The sequence below is a fragment of the Macaca thibetana genome, chromosome 17, assembly GCF_024542745.1.
Source record: "Macaca thibetana thibetana isolate TM-01 chromosome 17, ASM2454274v1, whole genome shotgun sequence".
Classification (NCBI taxonomy): domain Eukaryota; kingdom Metazoa; phylum Chordata; class Mammalia; order Primates; family Cercopithecidae; genus Macaca; species Macaca thibetana.
In genome coordinates this window covers 16,910,347-16,928,252 of record NC_065594.1, presented here as the reverse complement: position 1 = coordinate 16,928,252, position 17,906 = coordinate 16,910,347, and the positions used below count along the sequence as shown (strand labels likewise).

General features: G+C 37.2%; 1 long non-coding RNA gene across 2 annotated transcripts in view; it reads right to left on the bottom strand.

The window, feature by feature from the left end:
* LOC126940858 (uncharacterized) overlaps positions 1-17,906 on the bottom strand; it is a 164,217-nt gene that overhangs the window by 52,175 nt on the left and 94,136 nt on the right. Inside the window, exon 3 of one of the 2 annotated variants that reach the window (XR_007720943.1) lies at positions 1,040-7,391. The exons of the other annotated variant lie outside the window; for it this stretch is intronic. This is a non-coding gene — a long non-coding RNA (uncharacterized LOC126940858). Of the gene's footprint in view, positions 1-1,039; positions 7,392-17,906 lie in introns of those variants that run through there. 2 annotated transcript variants of the gene reach the window in all.

Sequence of the window (17,906 nt, the reverse complement as noted above, 5' to 3'; positions counted from 1 at the left end):
CTTCTGACAGGTGTGAGATGGTATCTCACTGTGGTTTTGATTTGTATTTCTCTAATGATTAGTGACATTAAGAATTTTTTAGATGCTTGTTGGTCACATGTATGTCTTCTTTTGAGTAGTGTCTTTGCCCATTCTTTAATTGGGTTGTTTTTTGCTTGTTAATTTGTTAAGTTTTTTATTGATTCCGGATATTACACCTTTTCTGAATGCACAGTTTACAAGTATTTTTTGCCATTCATAGGCTGTGTGTTTACTCTATGTATTTGTCTATTCTCGCATTGCTGTAAAGAACTACCTGAGACTGAGTAATTTATAAAGAAAATAGTTTAATTGACTTACAGTTTTGCAGGCTGTACAGGAAACATGGCTAGAGAGGTATCAGGAAACTTACAATCATGGTGGAAAGTGAAGAGGAAGAAGGCACATCTTACATGGCAGAAGCAGGAAGAAGAGAGTGAAGGGGTAAGTGCTACACACTTTTAAACTACCAGATCTCATAAGAACTCACTGTCATGAGAACAGCAAGGCGGACGTTTGCCCCTATGATCCAGTCACCTCCCACCAGGCCCCTGCTCCAACACTGAGAAAACTATAATTTGACATGAGAATTGGGTGGGGACACAGAGTCAAACCGTATCATTCTGTTGATAGTTTCTTTTGCTATGCTGAAACTCTTTAATTAGTTCTCATGTGTCCGTTTTTCGTCGTTGTTTTTATCATTGCTTTTTGCATCTTTGTCATGAAATCTTTGCTAGGGCCTATGCCCAGAATGGTATTTCCTAGATTATCTTCAGCATTTTAATAGTTTAATGTTTTACATTTAAGTCTTCAATCCATCTTGAATTGATTTTTGTATATGGTGTAAGGAAGGGGTCCAATCTTCTGCATATGGCTAGTCTGTTATCCCACACCATTTATCATATAGGGACTCCGTTCCCCATTGCTTGTTTTTGTCAGCGTTGTCAAAGGTAATCTAAATGGTTGTAGGTATGTGGCATTATTTCTGAGCTCTCTATTCTGTTCCATTGATCTACATGTCTGTTTTGTTTTCTTTTTTCCTTTTTTTTACCAAACCCATGCTGTTTGGTTACTGTAGCCTTGTATATACTATAGTTTAAAGTTGGGTAACAGGATGCTTCCAGCTTCTTTCCTTTTTGCTTATTATTGCCTTTGCTATTTGGGCTCCTTTTTTTGGTTCTACCTGAATTTTAAAATAGTTTTTTCCCTAGTTCTGTGAAAAATGTCCTTAGTAGTTTGATAGGAATGGCATTGAGTCTGTAAATTGCTATGGACATTATGGCCGTTTTAACAATATTGATTCTTCTTATCCATAAGCATGGGGTGATTTTCCATTTGTTTGCATCATCTTTGATTTATTTGAGCAGTGTTTTGTAATTCTCATTGTAAACACCTTTCACCTCCCTGATTAGCTGTATTCCTGGGTATTTTATTCTTTTTATGGCCATTGTGAATGTGATTGTGTTCTTGATTTGGCTCTCAGCTTGGATATTGTTTATGTATAGGAATGCTACTTTTTGTACACTAATTTTGAATCCTGAAATATTGTGGTAATTTTTTATCAAATCAAGGCGGTTTTGGGTAGGGACTATGTGGTTTTCTAGGTATAGAATCATATCGTCTGCAAAAGGGGATTATTTGACTCTCTATCATCATATTTGGATGCCTTTTTTTCTTTTCTTTTGGCCAATTATTCTGCTTAGGACTTCCAGTAGTATGTTTAATAAAAATAATAAAAGAGGGCATTCTTGTCTTGTTTTAGTTTTCAAGGGGAATGCTTCCAGCTTTTGCCCATTCAGGATGATGTTGGCTATGAATTTTTCATAAGTGGCTCTTATTGAGTATGTACCTTTGATGCTTACTTTGTTAAGAGTTTTTAACATGAAGGGATATTGAATTTTATCAAAAGCCCTTTCTGCATCTATTGAGATGATCATGTGATTTTTGTTTCTAATTTTGTTTATATAGTAAATTACATTGATTGATTTGCCTGCATTGAACCAACCTTGCCTCCCTAGAATAAAGCCTAAGAGATTGTGGTCATTTAGCTTTTCAATGTGCTGCTGGATTCAGTTTGCTAATATTTTGTTGAGGATTTTTCCATCTTTGTTCATCAAGAATATTGGCTTGTAGTTTTATTTGTTGTTTGTCTGCCAAGTTTTGGTATCAGAAGGATGCTGGGCTCATAGAATGAATTAGAGAGGAATTCCTCCTCCTTAATGTTTTGGAATATTCTCAGTAGGGATTATACCAGGTCTTCTTGATATGTCTGGTAGAATTCAGCTGTGAATCCATCTGGTCCTGGGATTTTTCTGGTTGGTAGGCTTTTTATTACTGATTTAATTTGAGAACTCATTATTGGTCTGTTCAGGGTTTTAATTTCTTCTTGGTACAATCTTGGGAGGTTGTATGTTTTCAGGAATTTATCAGTTTCTTCTAGGTTTTCTACTTGGTGTGCATTTAGGTGTTCATAGTAGTTTCTGGGGGCTTTTTGTATTTCTGTAGGGTTAGTGGTAGTGTTCCCTTTGTCATTTCTGATTTTGTTTATTTGGATCTTCTCCCTTTTTTATTATTCTGACTAGGGGTCTATCTATCTGATCTATTCCTTCAAAGGATCGAATCCTATATTTGTTGAATTTTTGTACAGTTTTCTGCTTCTCAATATCCTTCCATTCAGCTCTGATTTTTGTTATTCCTTGTCTTCTACTAGCTTGGAGGTTGCTTGTTCTTCTTTCTCTAGTTCTTCTAAGTGCACTGTGAGATTCTTAATTGGAGGTCTTTCTTTTTGATGTGGCATTTAGCACTATAAACACCCCTCTTAACACTGTTTTTGCTGTGTCTCAGAGATTCTGGTATGTTGTATGTTTATTCTTCTTAATTTCAAAGAATTTCTTGATTTCTGTTTTGACTTTATTGTTTATCCAAAGGTCATTCAAAAGCAGAGCTTTTAAAAACTTTCCATGTAATTTTGTGGTTTTGAGGGGTTTTTTTAGTAATAATTTATATTTTTATTGTGCTGTGGTTTGACAGTGTGATTTGCATGATTTTGTTTTTGTTTGCTTATTTTTAATTTCCTGAGGATTGTTTTATGGCTAATGTGTTTTCTATTTTACAATGTGTGCATGTGCGGATGAGTAGAATATATATTCCGGTGTTGTTTGGTGGAGAGTTCTGCAGATGTCTATTGGGTCCATTTGGTCAATGTTGAGTTTGAATCCTGTGAGATTTTGTGAGTTTTCTGCCTCAGTGATCTGTGTAATACTGTCAGTGGGGTGTTGAAGTGTACCACTCTTATTGTCCAGTTATCTAAGTCTCCTCATAGGTCTCTAAGAACTTGCTTTATGAATCTGGATTCTCCTGTGTTGGTTGCATATATATTTACAATAGTAACATCTTTTTGTTGTATTGAACCCTTTACTATTATGTAATGTCTTTCTTTATCTTTTTTGATCATTGCTGGTTTAAAGTATGTTTTAACTGAAGTTAGACTATCAACCCCTGCTATTTTCTGTTTTCCATTGGCTTGGTAGATTTTTCTTCATCCCTTTACTTTGAGCCTGTGGATCCATGTGAGATGTGTCTCTTGAAGACAGCATACAGTTGGATCGTGCCTCTTTTATTTTTATTATTTTTTTAGGCTGAAGTGCAGTGGCATGATCTCAACTCACTGCAACCTCTGCCTCCTGAGTTCAAGTGATTCTCCTGCCTCAGCCTCCCTAGTAGCTGGGACTATAGATGAGCACCACCATGTCCAGGGCTAATTTTTGTATTTTTAGTAGAGATGGGGTTTCACCCTGTTGGCCAGGCTGGTCTCGAATTCTTGATTCACCTGCATTGGCTTCCCAAAGTGCTGAGATTACAGGCATGAGCCACCTGCCTGGCCAGCGTCTTGCTCTTTATCCAACTTGCCACTCTGTGACTTTTCATTGGGGCATTTAGCCCCTTCACTTTCAAGGTTAATATTGGTATTTGCTGATTTGACCCTGTCATTGTGCTGTTAGCTGGTTATTATGCAGCTTTGTGTGGTTGCTTTACAGTGTCAGTGGTCTATGTTTTTAGTGTGTTTTTGCAGTGGCCAGTAACAGACTTTCCTTTCTATATTTGGCACTTGCTTCGGGATCTCTTATAGAGAATGTCTGGTAGTAATGAATTATCTTGGCATTTGCTTGTCTTAATAGTATCTTATTTCTCCTTCGCTAATGAAGCTTAGTTTGGCTAGATATGAGATTCTTGGTTGAAATTTCTTTTCCTTAAGAAGGCTGAATATACACTCCTAATCTCTTCTGGCTTGTAGGATTTCTGCTGTATGGTCTGCCGTTAGCCTAATGATGTTTCCTTTGTAGGTGATCTGCCTCTTGTCTCTAGCTTCCTTTAACATTTTTCCTTTTGTTTTGACTTTGAAGAATCTGATGACCATGTGTCTTGTGGATGGTCTTCTTGTATAGAATATCACAGGGGTTTTCTGCATTTCCTGAATTTGAACGTTGGCCTCTGTAGCGATATTGGGGAAGTCTTCATTGATGATATCCTGAAATATGTTTTCCAACTTGCTTGCTTTCTCCTCCTCTCTTTCAGGGATGCCAGTGAATCATAGATTTGGTCTCTACATAATCCCGTATTTATCAGAGGTTTTGTTTATTCTTTTGTATTCTTATTTTTGTCTGACTGAGTTCAGAGATACAGCCTTTTAGCTCTGAGATTCTTTCTTCAGTTTGGCCTATTCTGCTGTTAATACTTGTAATTATATTAAGGTATTCTTTAGTGTGTTTTTTAGCTCTATGGTTCTTTCGTATAATGGCCATTTTGTCTTTCAGCTCTTGTATTGTTTTATTGTAATTGTTAGATTCCTTGGATTGGGTTTTGACTTTCTCCTGAATCTTAGTGATCTTCATTCCTATCCATATTTTGAATTATTTCTCTGTCATTTCCACCATTTCAGCCTGGTTAAGAACCCTTCCTTGGGAACTAGTACAGTTATTTGGAGGAAAGAAAACACTGGCTTTTTTAGTTGTCAGAGTTTTTGTACCAGTTCTTTCTCATCTGTGTGGGCTGATGCTCCTTTAACTGTGGTGTAATTGAGTGCCATCAGTTGACTCCTTTTCTGAATGTTTTTCTTTAGGGCCGAGGAGGCTTTGTGCAGGGTCTTTGTTGTTGAAATCTTGTCCTTGTTTTCACAGGTGGGTATATTAGCAAGTATTTTTGGAGTTGGAGTTTGGCCTATGATCCAGTAGATGGCACTGAAGTGTAATGGCCAGTAGGTGGGCTCTTGCTCCACCACGTGGCTCCTCTGTATTTCCTCATGATTGCAGCCATGCTCCCTCTCAGTGCTCTGAAAGCGTGGACTCCCTTTCCCACTCCAGTGCTGGCTAAAGGTCTGGTCTTGGCACTCCTGGGCTGCACACTGCTGCTAGGGGCGAGCTAAGGCTTTATTTTCCCTCCCCAGCTTGAAGGCAGCAGGGGAACGGACCTTGGCAGTGGCTGTGGCAGAGAGCCTTTCACTTGCCTCTTGGGGCTCTACCCTAGAGACATGCAGAGCCACTACTAATTGGACAGGTGGGCTTGGGATTGGGGCAGCTGCATTGTGAACCCACGCCTGGAGGCCCTGCCTGGTGATGAGCAACGGTGGCAGGGGGCTCGCAGAGGAGACAGACTGGCCTCCTCTCCTTAGGGCAGCTGCAGCTTCCTGGACTTGTGGATTAAGCACTCAAGGTCTCTGCCCCTTCCCCAGTCCAAGGGCAGCAAGGGCAGTACCGCTGCAGTGCCAGTGGCAGAGGTGCTTTCAGTTGTCCCTGGGAGCCCTACCTCAGAAACTCAAGCCACTGCTACTGAGAATGTTCAGCCATGGAGTGGCGTGGCTGCACTGGTAGCCCAAGCTGGAGGCTTCACTTGGTGAAAAGTGGGAGGTCAAGGGCTCACCAGGAGGAACTGGGCTCCTCTCCATATCGTGACTATGTTGTGCTATGAGTGTGTGTGAAGAAATCCTTGGAGCTTTTGATCCCCAGGCACCCTAGAACCAATGGCTGCAGTTGCGGCAATGGGGGAAGACAAGCTCCCTTGCATGCCCTCAGAATAGGGGCAGAATCCATGGGGCTGTTTGTTCTTTCCCCAGTCTGAGTATAGTAAGTGCAGTAAGGGCTGCCATGACGGTGGCAGAGAGCATGTCAATTGCTTCTGGGAGCCCCACCTCAGGAAAATATAGAGCCAACAGCAGCGGGAAGTCTCACCCGGGGGCAGGACAACTGCTCTGCAGTCCCCAACCAGAGGCCTTTCCTGGTGAACAGAGGTGGGCGGAGACTTACAGGGAAGAGAGACTGGGCTCTTCTCCAGATGGTGGCGGTGGTGTGCTGGAGGGGCCAATGTAAGGACCAAGTCCTTTGTTCTTTCCCCCAGCCTGAAGGCAGAAAGGGACATACCACTGCAGCTGCAATAGCAGAAGGCTTCCGGATTGTCTTTTGGATTTTTCTCCTCAGAGAAACACAGAGCCATCTCTGACAAAGCGTTTATGTGGGGGCAGTGTAGTTGTGCTGGGGGCCAAGGTAAAGAGGCGCTGTGAGGAGTAGCAGGGCTGAGGACCCATGTGGAAAACAGTCCAGCTGCTTTTCTGCAAGTCTGTACACTGTGCTGGGGGTCTGCATTAGTCTCCAATCACTGTACTCACTCCCAAGCCTGAGGGCAACAGGTGTGAGGGCTGTGGAGCAGCCTGCCCATCCCCTCCAGGAGTTCCATGCCAGGGAAGTGCAGAGCTGTTCCTCGAGAGCCTAGGTGGGGCTCTTGTGTCCATGCTAGGATCCCAGGCCAGTCTGGCAATGGGTAGTGCAGAAGGGCCCCACAGTCCATCCACTGCTTAGCCCCATGGATTCTGCCCCTATTCTGAGGGCATGCAAGGGAGCCTGTCTTCCCCCATGGCCACAGCCGCAGCCATTGGTACCAGGGTGCCTGGGGATCAAAAGCTCCGAGGATTTCATGTGTGCCTAGCGGCAGCTCTGCCCACACTCCATGCAACTGTCTGTGTCAGTCCAGAGGCCCTGGTGGGGCACAGGTGTCATGGGGGATCTCCTGGGCTCAGCGTTGCAAAGGTCTATGGCAGAAGTGTGGCTCCCTGGGGACTCTCACTTACTCCCCATTTTCCCATGGTGAGGGCCATCTCCCGGCTCTGTGCCACTTCTGAGTGAATAATTGTCTTGTCTCATTCTTCTGTTCTCTGTGTGTTGAGTTGTTTCCTTGATGAATCCCAGTGTGTCCACCTGGATGGTCCAGTTGAAGAGCTAGTGTCCACTCCCCACTCTTTCTTCTCTGTGTGACAGCGGCCCACACCAGCTGCTTCTAGTCCGTCACCTTGGAAGGAGCTCATCTTTATTTATTTTTTTATATGCCTACAGTGGAAGATGTGGAAGATACATTAAAGATTATCTGAACTGTAACTATCTTCCCCCAAAGATTGTTAATTATTCTCTGGCAAGTTCTTAAATCCAGGCAATCTTTTATTTATTTATGTATTTATTTTTTTAGACGAGGTCTTGTTCTGTCACTGAGGCTGGAGTGCAGCGATATAATCACGACTCATTGCAGTCTGTCCTCCCAGGCTCAATGGTCCTCCTGCCTCTCAGCCTCCTGAGTAGCTGAGGCTACAGGCTCACACCACCAACCCGCTAATTATTGTATTTTTTGCAGAGATGAGGTTTTGCCATGTTGCCCACCCTGGTCTGGAACTCCTGGACTGAAATGATCTGCCCACCCCAGCCTCCCAAAGTGCTGGGATTGCAGGCGTGAGCCATTGCATCCAGCCAGGTACCTCTATTTTTTCAAGGGTTGGTGTCAGGTTTTTTTGAAGGTACGTTATTTCAGCTTTCCCCTTACACCTAGAAGAGACATGACCCTTACTCCTAGGAACTAGGTCTTACCCTTACAATGTGTTTCTACTGGAATCTCTAGTTAAATCTCACTGTTCATCAAATTGTCTTCACTATAGCTGGACCAGTGTCATCTTCTATCTTCCTAATACTGTGTGGCCTCTGTGATTTATTTTATGATCTCCAGCTTCTAGCTGCTATTCTATGCTTGGCCTTCTAGAATCTCTTCTTACATATACACATCTCAGTAGTTGGCCAAAAACCCAAGAAAAATTTTGGGGACACTTTATGGCTCCTTTTTTATGTCCCTCTCCCTGGGGAATCCTGACTCTTGATTCAACTATGTCAGCACTCCTCAGCTCTAATCTCTGAGGTCTCCTCTGCCTAGTGAAATTGACATTCATCTTGGGTTCTATGTAGCAGCTTAGTAATTGGTGAATGCTCTTTGGGGAAAGCTGGAATATGTGTGATGTTAACTTTCTATGTTTCCTTCTTTCAAAGACCATAATCCACATTGGTTGCCTTCCAATGCCTGCAGTCATTGTGTATATTTTAGCTGTTGTATCATTAAGGAAAATCTTATATCCAAGCCATTTACTTTAACTGACACTATTTAAAATCTTAATCTTATATGGTTTGAACAAATATGGTATTTGCATGTTCTCACTCATAAGTGGGAGTTGAACAATGAGAACAAATGGACACAGGGAGGGGAACATCACACAGCAGAGCCTGTCAGAGGTCAGGGGCTAGGGGAGGGATAGCATTAGGAGAAATACCTAATGTTGATGATGGGTTGATGGGTGTAGCAAACCATCATGGCACGTGTATATGTATGTAACAAACCTGCATGTTCTGCACATGTATCCCAGGATTTAAAGTATAATAATGAATATGTGTGTGTATATATGTGTGTGTATCTATATATGTGTGTGTGTATATATCTGTGTGTGTGTATATATATATATTCCTAGAAAAAAATAGGGTTCAAGGGAAATGGATAAATACAAAAAATATAAAAGTACACAATATATAATGCTAATAAAACATTCTTTGGCATATGACTTGGGCTTTTAATATATTCAATCCAGCTCCATTTATTTTTATATCTTGAGAATTACATGAAAGATTAAAATTAAGAACTATGACTCTAAAGTCATATAAATCTTTAATAAAATTAAATAATATCTAGTAGATTATACTTATTAAGCTATACATGCATCTCACTGATACTGTATTAGAGAAGGTCTTTAAATAAAAATATATTCTTTTTTTTTTTTTTTTTTTTTTTTTGAGACGGAGTCTGGCTCTGTTGCCCGGGCTGGAGTGCAGTGGCCGGATCTTAGCTCACTGCAAGCTCCGCCTCCCGGGTTTACGCCATTCTCCTGTCTCAGCCTCCCGAGTACCTGGGACTACAGGCGCCGCCACCTCGCCCGGCTAGTTTTTTGTATTTTTAGTAGAGACAGGGTTTCACCGTGTTAGCCAGGATGGTCTCGATCTCCTGACCTCGTGATCCGCCCGTCTCAGCCTCCCAAAGTGCTGGGATTACAGGCTTGAGCCACCGCGCCCGGCCAAAAATATATTCTTAAAAAGTAACCATCTTTGTATTAGGACACTGAGAACATGAATCACTATCTTTTTCTCCTCTAAGGCATGCATCCATCAACCCAGGATTTTTACTCTCACCACTCAGTACTATCAGACATTATCCTACAACACTCTGATGAAGAAATAGAAAACGTGTTTCTATTTTGAAGGGAGAAAAGGAAACTCAAAGGAGCTAGTTTGCTTGTGTATAATACCACATCTACTGATTGTGATATTCATTAGTAATGAATAAAATACGAAAACATGTATGTTTTAAAATTTTCATTGTAGAACTCTTTTTGATCTGCAAACTGCTTGTATTTAACAGATGTTTTGTGTCTGTGTCTGTGTGTTTGTCGTGTGTGTGTTTGTGTGTGTGAAAGAGAGATAGAGACAGAGACATACAAAACACACAGAGACATTAAGGTGGAGAATACAAGGCTTTATCATTAACCAACTAACTTGAGAAAATTATCTAAGCAGTGGAACCCCAAAGACTACTATTAAACTAGGTTTTATAGGAGACTTTCTTTTGAATCTCTGGCCCTCAATCTAAGCAGGAGTTCCAGAATGCTGCTACAGGAATCTTCCGTAAGAAGAAAGTCTGCAGTTGTAAGGGACTGAGGCTTGTTTTTAATATGTGGAGTTACCTCCTCAATTATGAACTAGTTTTTTTTGTTTGTTTGTTTTCATTTTTCCTTTGCGGTATTACAAACTTTGTGTTTTATCCTAATGACAAGAATATCTTGAATAAGATATTTTTTGACATTTTTTTTTTCTCCGTGAGGCATAAATGAGCAAGAAAATAATCTAAACTCAGGCTTCAGACTGATAATTCAAAATCTAAATTTCCTAACCCTTAATTTTAAATTGGGACTTTTCAGCATGAAGATTATTAGATATTTACTATGTCAGTGTGCTTAAGGTGGAGATAGTGATAAGGCAAATTTAAATTTGTCTAAAGCTTAATTTACAAACAAAAATATATTTTTGGATTGAATGTAATGATTCCCTTAAAATATGCATGTCTTCTCTCCCTTTTCCACCACCTGAAATTATAGATTCTCTTTATAGCAGCAGGGTACATGACGGAGTGCAAAACATGTCAGTCTGTGTGTGCATAGTCACATGCCCATTTATTTTGTCCATTCTGTGTTGGTGAGTTGAAACAATCCTGCTGCTATATCTCCTGGGGAAGACTTCTGTATATTTTGGTGGGGGCTTACAAAATGAATCGATTTCAATGTTCAAAAGTTGGCTTTGCAGCTGTGGCATGCCACCTTTTATAAACAAGGAAAAAAAGAGCTGCTTTTTATTTTTCTGGAAGGAAAATGCCATCCATCATAGAGTTCTGCAGTCCCTGTTCATATTTTTACAAGTAATTTTCATTTAGTTTTCCTTTTCCTAATGAAAGGTCTAAAGTTATTGAAAATGTAAGTAGTGAAGCAGGAAATAAAAGGAAGGTTAATTGTAAGAAACCAAAAAAGAATATTTTAAGAAAAGTGTTACCATTGAATAATCCAAACTTTACAGGCAGGATGAATATTGAAATTTGTCTACTTTTCTCATTTTACACGTAATGAAGCTGAGGCTTTTATCAGTTCAACATTACACAGCTCAGTAGTGATAAAAATCAAAGCTAAGACTCATTTCTACTAACCTCATTGTCATTGTTCTTTACTTTAAATATCAAATCAGTATAAAAGGGTCATGTCCCAATCCCTTTCATTTTAATACATGAAATTACTTTCTCTTACCTATAAAATAACTTTGAGGCTGGGCACGGTGGCTCAAGCCTGTAATCCCAGCACTTTGGGAGGCTGAGACGGGCAGATCACGAGGTCAGGAGATCGAGACCATCCTGGCTAACACGGTGAAACCCCGTCTCTACTAAAAAATACAAAAAAACTAGCCGGGCGAGGTGGCAGGCGCCTGTAGTCCCAGCTACTCGGGAGGCTGAGGCAGGAGAATGGCGTAAACCCGGGAGGCGGAGCTTGCAGTGAGCTAAGATCTGGCCACTGCACTCCAGCCTGGGCTACAGAGCGAGACTCCGTCTCAAAAAAAAAAGACTTTGAACATTTTGCTATATTAATCAATTATGTTGTGTTTTATTCTGGTAGATTTTAGTTACTTGTCTATAATAAACTAAGCATTTCACAAATACATTTTTTACAAATATATTAAAAACCTTAAAAACATAGTCATGTTTGCATTTTACTTTATTATATAACCAATATGTGCCAACGTAACTAGGACACAGAACATGCACATTAAATATATGTTAAATATAAATGTATTTAATAAATATATCCTAAATTCTGGTGAAAACTGAAACATGCAAACTGACTTACAAGGGCTTATGCTTCATTGAGGAAGACAAAACAATTAATAATTAAGTATCACACAAAATTTTATAAAACTCATTTATAAACAGACCATTTATGTGAAAGTTGCAATAATACTGAGTCGAAGGAGATTTTCAAAATATCTACCTGTAGCCATCATTTTATATTCTTATGAATGAACTATTTAATAGTTGCAGTTATACGTGACTGCATAACACATTTTACATTTTTTTAGTTCTTTCAAAACTAATGTGTTATCTGAAGTTATGACTAATTGTCAAAAATGTTTCAAGGGAGTATATAAAATTTTTGCAATATGGCATAGTTTTGATTCACATGAAATTGATGAATAATTGATGAATAAATACACATATCCAAGTGACTTCTGGGGACTCACACAGAGAAATTCTGTTAATACACTAAAGTTGATCATATGCGGTGCACAACTGGAAAGGAGGAGTTAGAGTGATTTCGGCTTAGATTCTGGCAACTCTAGATGTTAACATGCAGATCAGAATTGAATGAGGTATCTATGTTGGCTTCCCATTAATTCTTAAATAATAGATCTATCACCAAAAGGATATGAAATGGCCATTATTTAAATCTGGTCATGTGCCACATTCTCTATGATATATCACACTTCTTGAAGTGATCTTAGTAACCGTCAGGTTTACTAATTGTCTATCTGCATAGACTGAGGGAGAGAGGTGAAGGAATTTGCCAAAGGTAAGTATTAAGTCAATACAAATAGTGAGCAGCAAGGCCAGGATAAAAACGCAAATCTACTCTATCTCAGATGAATACTGTTGTTTCTAAGTCATGTTGTCTAACTGGGAGATTGACTCGGAAACATAATGATTCAAATTAAGTTGAATAACCATGATAGTGAAGATAAGTTCCTTGTATGATCGGTAGTACTACATATGTGTATATATGTATACTACATATACTATTACATACTACTACATGTACTATATGTTGGTAGTACTATATATGTGTGTGTGTAGTACTATCATTCATCCATGGAACTTTATATATAAATAAGTTATATATAAATATAAGTTATATATAACATATATAATATATATGTTATATATAAATCTATGTTTCTATAGATTTATATATAATTTATATATTATATAATATGGTGTATATGGTATAATATATAATATGGTATATAAATATATACAATGGTATATAAATTATATTTTATATATAAATATATAATATAAATTATATTTATATAAATATTTATATATTTAATATAAATTATATTTATATATAAATAAATATATATTTAATATAAATTATATTTATATATTTCTACAAATCTATAAGTTTATATAAATATATATAAATTATATATAATATATATAAATATATACACTTATATTTATATGTTATATATGTTATATATATTTTTATATATTATATATAAATATGTTTATATATAATATATTTATAATTTATATATTAATTTATATATAAGTTCATATATTATATCTTATAAATATATAAATTTTATATATAATTTTTATATATATATAAATATTATATATAATATATATAATATAAATTTATATAATTTTTTATATATATATAAATATTATATATATAATATATATAATATAAAAATTATATATATAATATTTATATAAATATATAAATTTATATAAAGTTCTGTGTATGTGTGAATTACATATATATAGTGTGTGTGTTATACATATAAATTTCTATGTGTGTGAACTATATATATAACACACACACAGACACACACTATATATATAAAGTATCTCTGTGTTTGTGTAATATATACACACATACTTTTTCTTCCCCATCTCTGATTTGTGTATGTGTGTATATACATATATATGATTTGAGTATATATATATATAGTGTGCATATACACACACACCTTATTGAGATATAATCCACATACCATACAGTTCATATATTTAAATGGTACTATTCAGTAGTTTTTAGTATCTATGACTTTTGTTTTATTTGTTTATTTACTTTTTTGAGATGGAGTCTCACTCTGTCACCCAGGTTGGAGTGCAGTGGCACGATCTTGACTCACTGCAGCCTCTGCCTCCTGGGTTCAAGTGATTCTCCTGCCTCAGCCTCTCAAGTAGTTGGGAATACAGGCATGTGCAGTCACACCGGGCTTTTTTTTTTTTAGTAGATACAGGGGTTTCACCGTGTTGCCCAGGCTGGTCTTGAACTCCTGAGCTCAGGCGATCTGCCCACCTCGGCCTCCCAAAGTGCTAGGATTGCAGGCTCGAGTATATTCTCAGAGGTGTACAAACAAAATCACAATCAATTTTAGCACATTTCATTGCCCAAAAAATAAACCTTCTACCCATTAGCAGTTACTCCCCATTTAACACTCAACATCAGCCCCAGCTCCAGGCAAGAGCAAATCTACTTCCTGTCTTATATTTTTCCTTTCTGGATATTTCATATGAGTAGAATCTTACAAAATATGCTGTTTTGCCACTGGCTGCTTTCACTTAGCATAATGTTTTCAAGCTTCATCTATCTTGTAGCATGCATCGGTACTTCATTTCCTTTTATTGAATAATATTCCATTGTATGGCTACATCACATTTTTAATCAGTTGTTCAGTTGAAAAACATTTGAGTTGATTCCACTTTTCAACTATTATAAGTAATGCTGTTATGAATATTTATACACAAATTTTTGCGAGCACTTGTATTTCTATTCCTATTGAGAATAGATATTTAGAAGTGGAATTATTGATATATAAGGTAACTGTATTTTTAATTTCTGCAGAATTGCCAGACTTTTCCAAAGTGATTGAATCATTTTATATTCCCACCAGCAGTGTATGAGAGTTCCAATTTTGTACATCTTCTCCAACACATTTATTGTTATTTGTCTTTTTGATTATAGCCATTCTAGTATGCACAGTGGTTTCACTGTGATTTTGATTTATATTACTCTGATGGTTACTATTGTGGGGTACTTTTTTAGTTGCTTTTTGACTCCGTATATCTCATTGGGGAAATATTTATTCAGATCTTTTGCCTATTTTAAAATTTGATATATATCTACTTTTTTAATGAGTTGTAAGTTATGTGTATATTTTAGATACAAATCCCTTAGCAGATACAAGATTTGCAAATATTTTCTGCCATTCTGTTGTGTTTTTCACTTTTGGGATGGTGTCCTTTGGAGCACAAGATGATACCTACGTTTACAAGTTGCATTTTATACACGATCTATGTATGAATATAAGATGCTAAGGGAGTGAAATATTTCTCCTATACAATTGAGAGGTGAGAACTAAGAATTTCATGACATTTGAGTCAGAACACAAAAGTTAATAGTTGTTCGTCACAAAACATGGATGTAATAACCTTCAAAATTAATATAGTATAATCCATTATGGCTAAAGTATAGAATGAGATTTCAAACCTAAAAATGTATGTATATGTTTATGATTAATATATGATACAGTAAATATAGATGTGTGTATATATATACATCACACATACACATGCACGCACACACACACACAAACATATGAGTTGACCATAGACCCACATAGTATTGAGAATTAGCTGACACAAAGAGACAAAGGACTAAAAACACACAGCAAGAAGCCTTCTATGTCTATGCTAGCGATCATCTCACTAGGTGTCTTTGTCAAGACCCACACAATTTTATGAAGTCAAGAAAGCTGTTTACTAAAGTGAATTTGTTTGCTTGTTTTCTAGGTTTAAGTAACAGCTTTTCTTTCCCAGCTCTGATTTATTTGAGTTCAACGACTTCAGTATTCAATTTGAAGGAGTGGAAATAAACCAGGAAAGAATAAGGAGCAAGAAAGCCTCGATTTCTTATCCTTTTAAGGTACCTTTATTCTGTTAGCTTTATTATTATTAGAGGCATGTGGATCTAAATTTGCCTAATAATGTAGTTAGGTACCAGCTAATTGTCAGATACTACTACCTTGAATTAATTACTTCTAATACTGATTGATATTCAGCTTACAGAAAGAAATATGTAAAGAAGTATATGTCGTCCATTATTTTTCTCATATATTATAAAATATATAATTTGATTAACTCCTACTAACCAAGATCAGGTTATCCAGACTATAATTCATTGGCAGGTACATATTTTTTTTAACTGAATTGTATCTTTGAAGTATCATGCCTACATTGAGGGTTATTATAAGACAGGCCTAATATGTGTGTCTGTGTTCTGGAAAGAGCTTTAAGTAGGGATGTGCTGGTCAACCTTTGACAACTAGTTTTCTAGGGGACAAAAATCCCTTCTATGTAGCATTTGCCAATTCCCATGGTGTAAATTCTTCCCCAGTGGCTGATATCAAAACATCAATGTGACCTCACCGGACTCAAAGTTGAGAAGACATGCTCACAAATGTATCACATTGCATGGTTAAAGCTAGAGCAAATCAGCTCCTGAATATCATTACCTGCAGAAGTGAGCATACTTCTCTAGAATGATGCCTTCTTTTACCTTGTGGATAAGAGCAACTTGCATCCTGGATCAAATTTTAGTTACCGTGTTTGTGCTACAAAGCTTAGAGCCAAACTGAAAGCTAATTTAAAATAATGTATGTATTATTTAAAATAAGGTATGTTTTCAAGTTTTTGTTGCCTCATTTCTAGGTCTATTTGATCTTAACTCAATCCTTGTTTTATTTTTTCAGTTTTGTTTTGTTTTCAGAGACAGGGTCTCACTCTGTAGCCCAGGCTGGAGTACAGTGGCATGAACATGTCTCACTGCAACTTCAAGCTCCTGGGCTTGAGCAATCCTCCTCCCTCAGTCTCCCCAGTAGCTGGGACTATAGTTGTGCCCCACTGTGCCTGGCCTTGTTTTTATTTCTTTTATTCGAATTTTTAAAGTTCATTCCATCTTTTAAAATTTATAAGCTATATCAGTTATTTTCTGGAATGAGTCATAATAGACTTAAAGAAATAAATGAATAATCATCGGACAATTTCAGACACAGAGTGGGAATTAAAAATGAAGTACTAAAATATCTCATAGCTGAAAGTGAAAGAAAAAGAGGTTGCATATTAACTCCACTTCCACCTAGGCAGGAGCAGTTTGCTGCCCTCTGTGGCCCTCAGTATTCTTATCTATGTAGTTAGGTACGTCAGGAAAAGCTCTTATGCAAATTGTCCATAATGTTGTCACTTCAAAAGCCACTGGTTCATTGTAAAACTAGATTGCACTGATATTTAACACCGTTTAAATAAACTACGTAGTTTCATGCTATGTTCAAATGATTTTAATATACTCAATTTTAACTTTTGCAGACTGCTATTGGCTCATTGGTGTTGACAGGCAAACTTGTAGCTACATATTATTAGCTCTTTATAAAATGACATTTCATCTGTAGGCAGAGTAAAAAATTTTGAATTTTATGCATGAAAAGATTGATAGCTGGCACAATTATTAATTTCTGCAGGCTTCCTGTTGGTGGTATATGATTTGGAAAAGACATTTGCAGTTACACTCTAATAAAAAAAATGATTCTATCCTGTCGGTTAATTTTGGAAAGCAAAGTACTTTAAGCAACTCTACTTGAATAGTCCTAGTTCCCAGGGATATGTTAGCAATTCATATGAGCAGATGGCTATGGCATGGCAGGAAGTGTTCTGGGGTTGTCAGAACTTGTACTTGAATTACAGCTATGCTTTGATCACCACTTGACCTTGGAGAAGGTATGAAATAATCTAAACCTTATTTTTATGTTGTAAAATGGGTAAATCCATTCAATTTTCAGGACTGATTTGGAGATCAAATGAATTAATAGAGTTAATATTCTTAGCATACTTCTAACTTGGCAAATGCAGATACTTGTGACAATTCCCTCACTGGTCTTTTCATAGGTTCTTTAGTGCACAATTGCTCAGTCATATTCAAGGGCTTATTTTAAATCAAATGGCAAGGAAATCAAGTGTTTCTTCCCAAATTCCTCAGTGCATGACTTATTTCACTAGAAGAAATTTAGGTAAAATATTCCAGTGATGGGTATTTCAATGAGGAAAAAACATCAAATAATTGTTATAATAGACAAGGCCTACAAATATTCTAAATTAAAAAG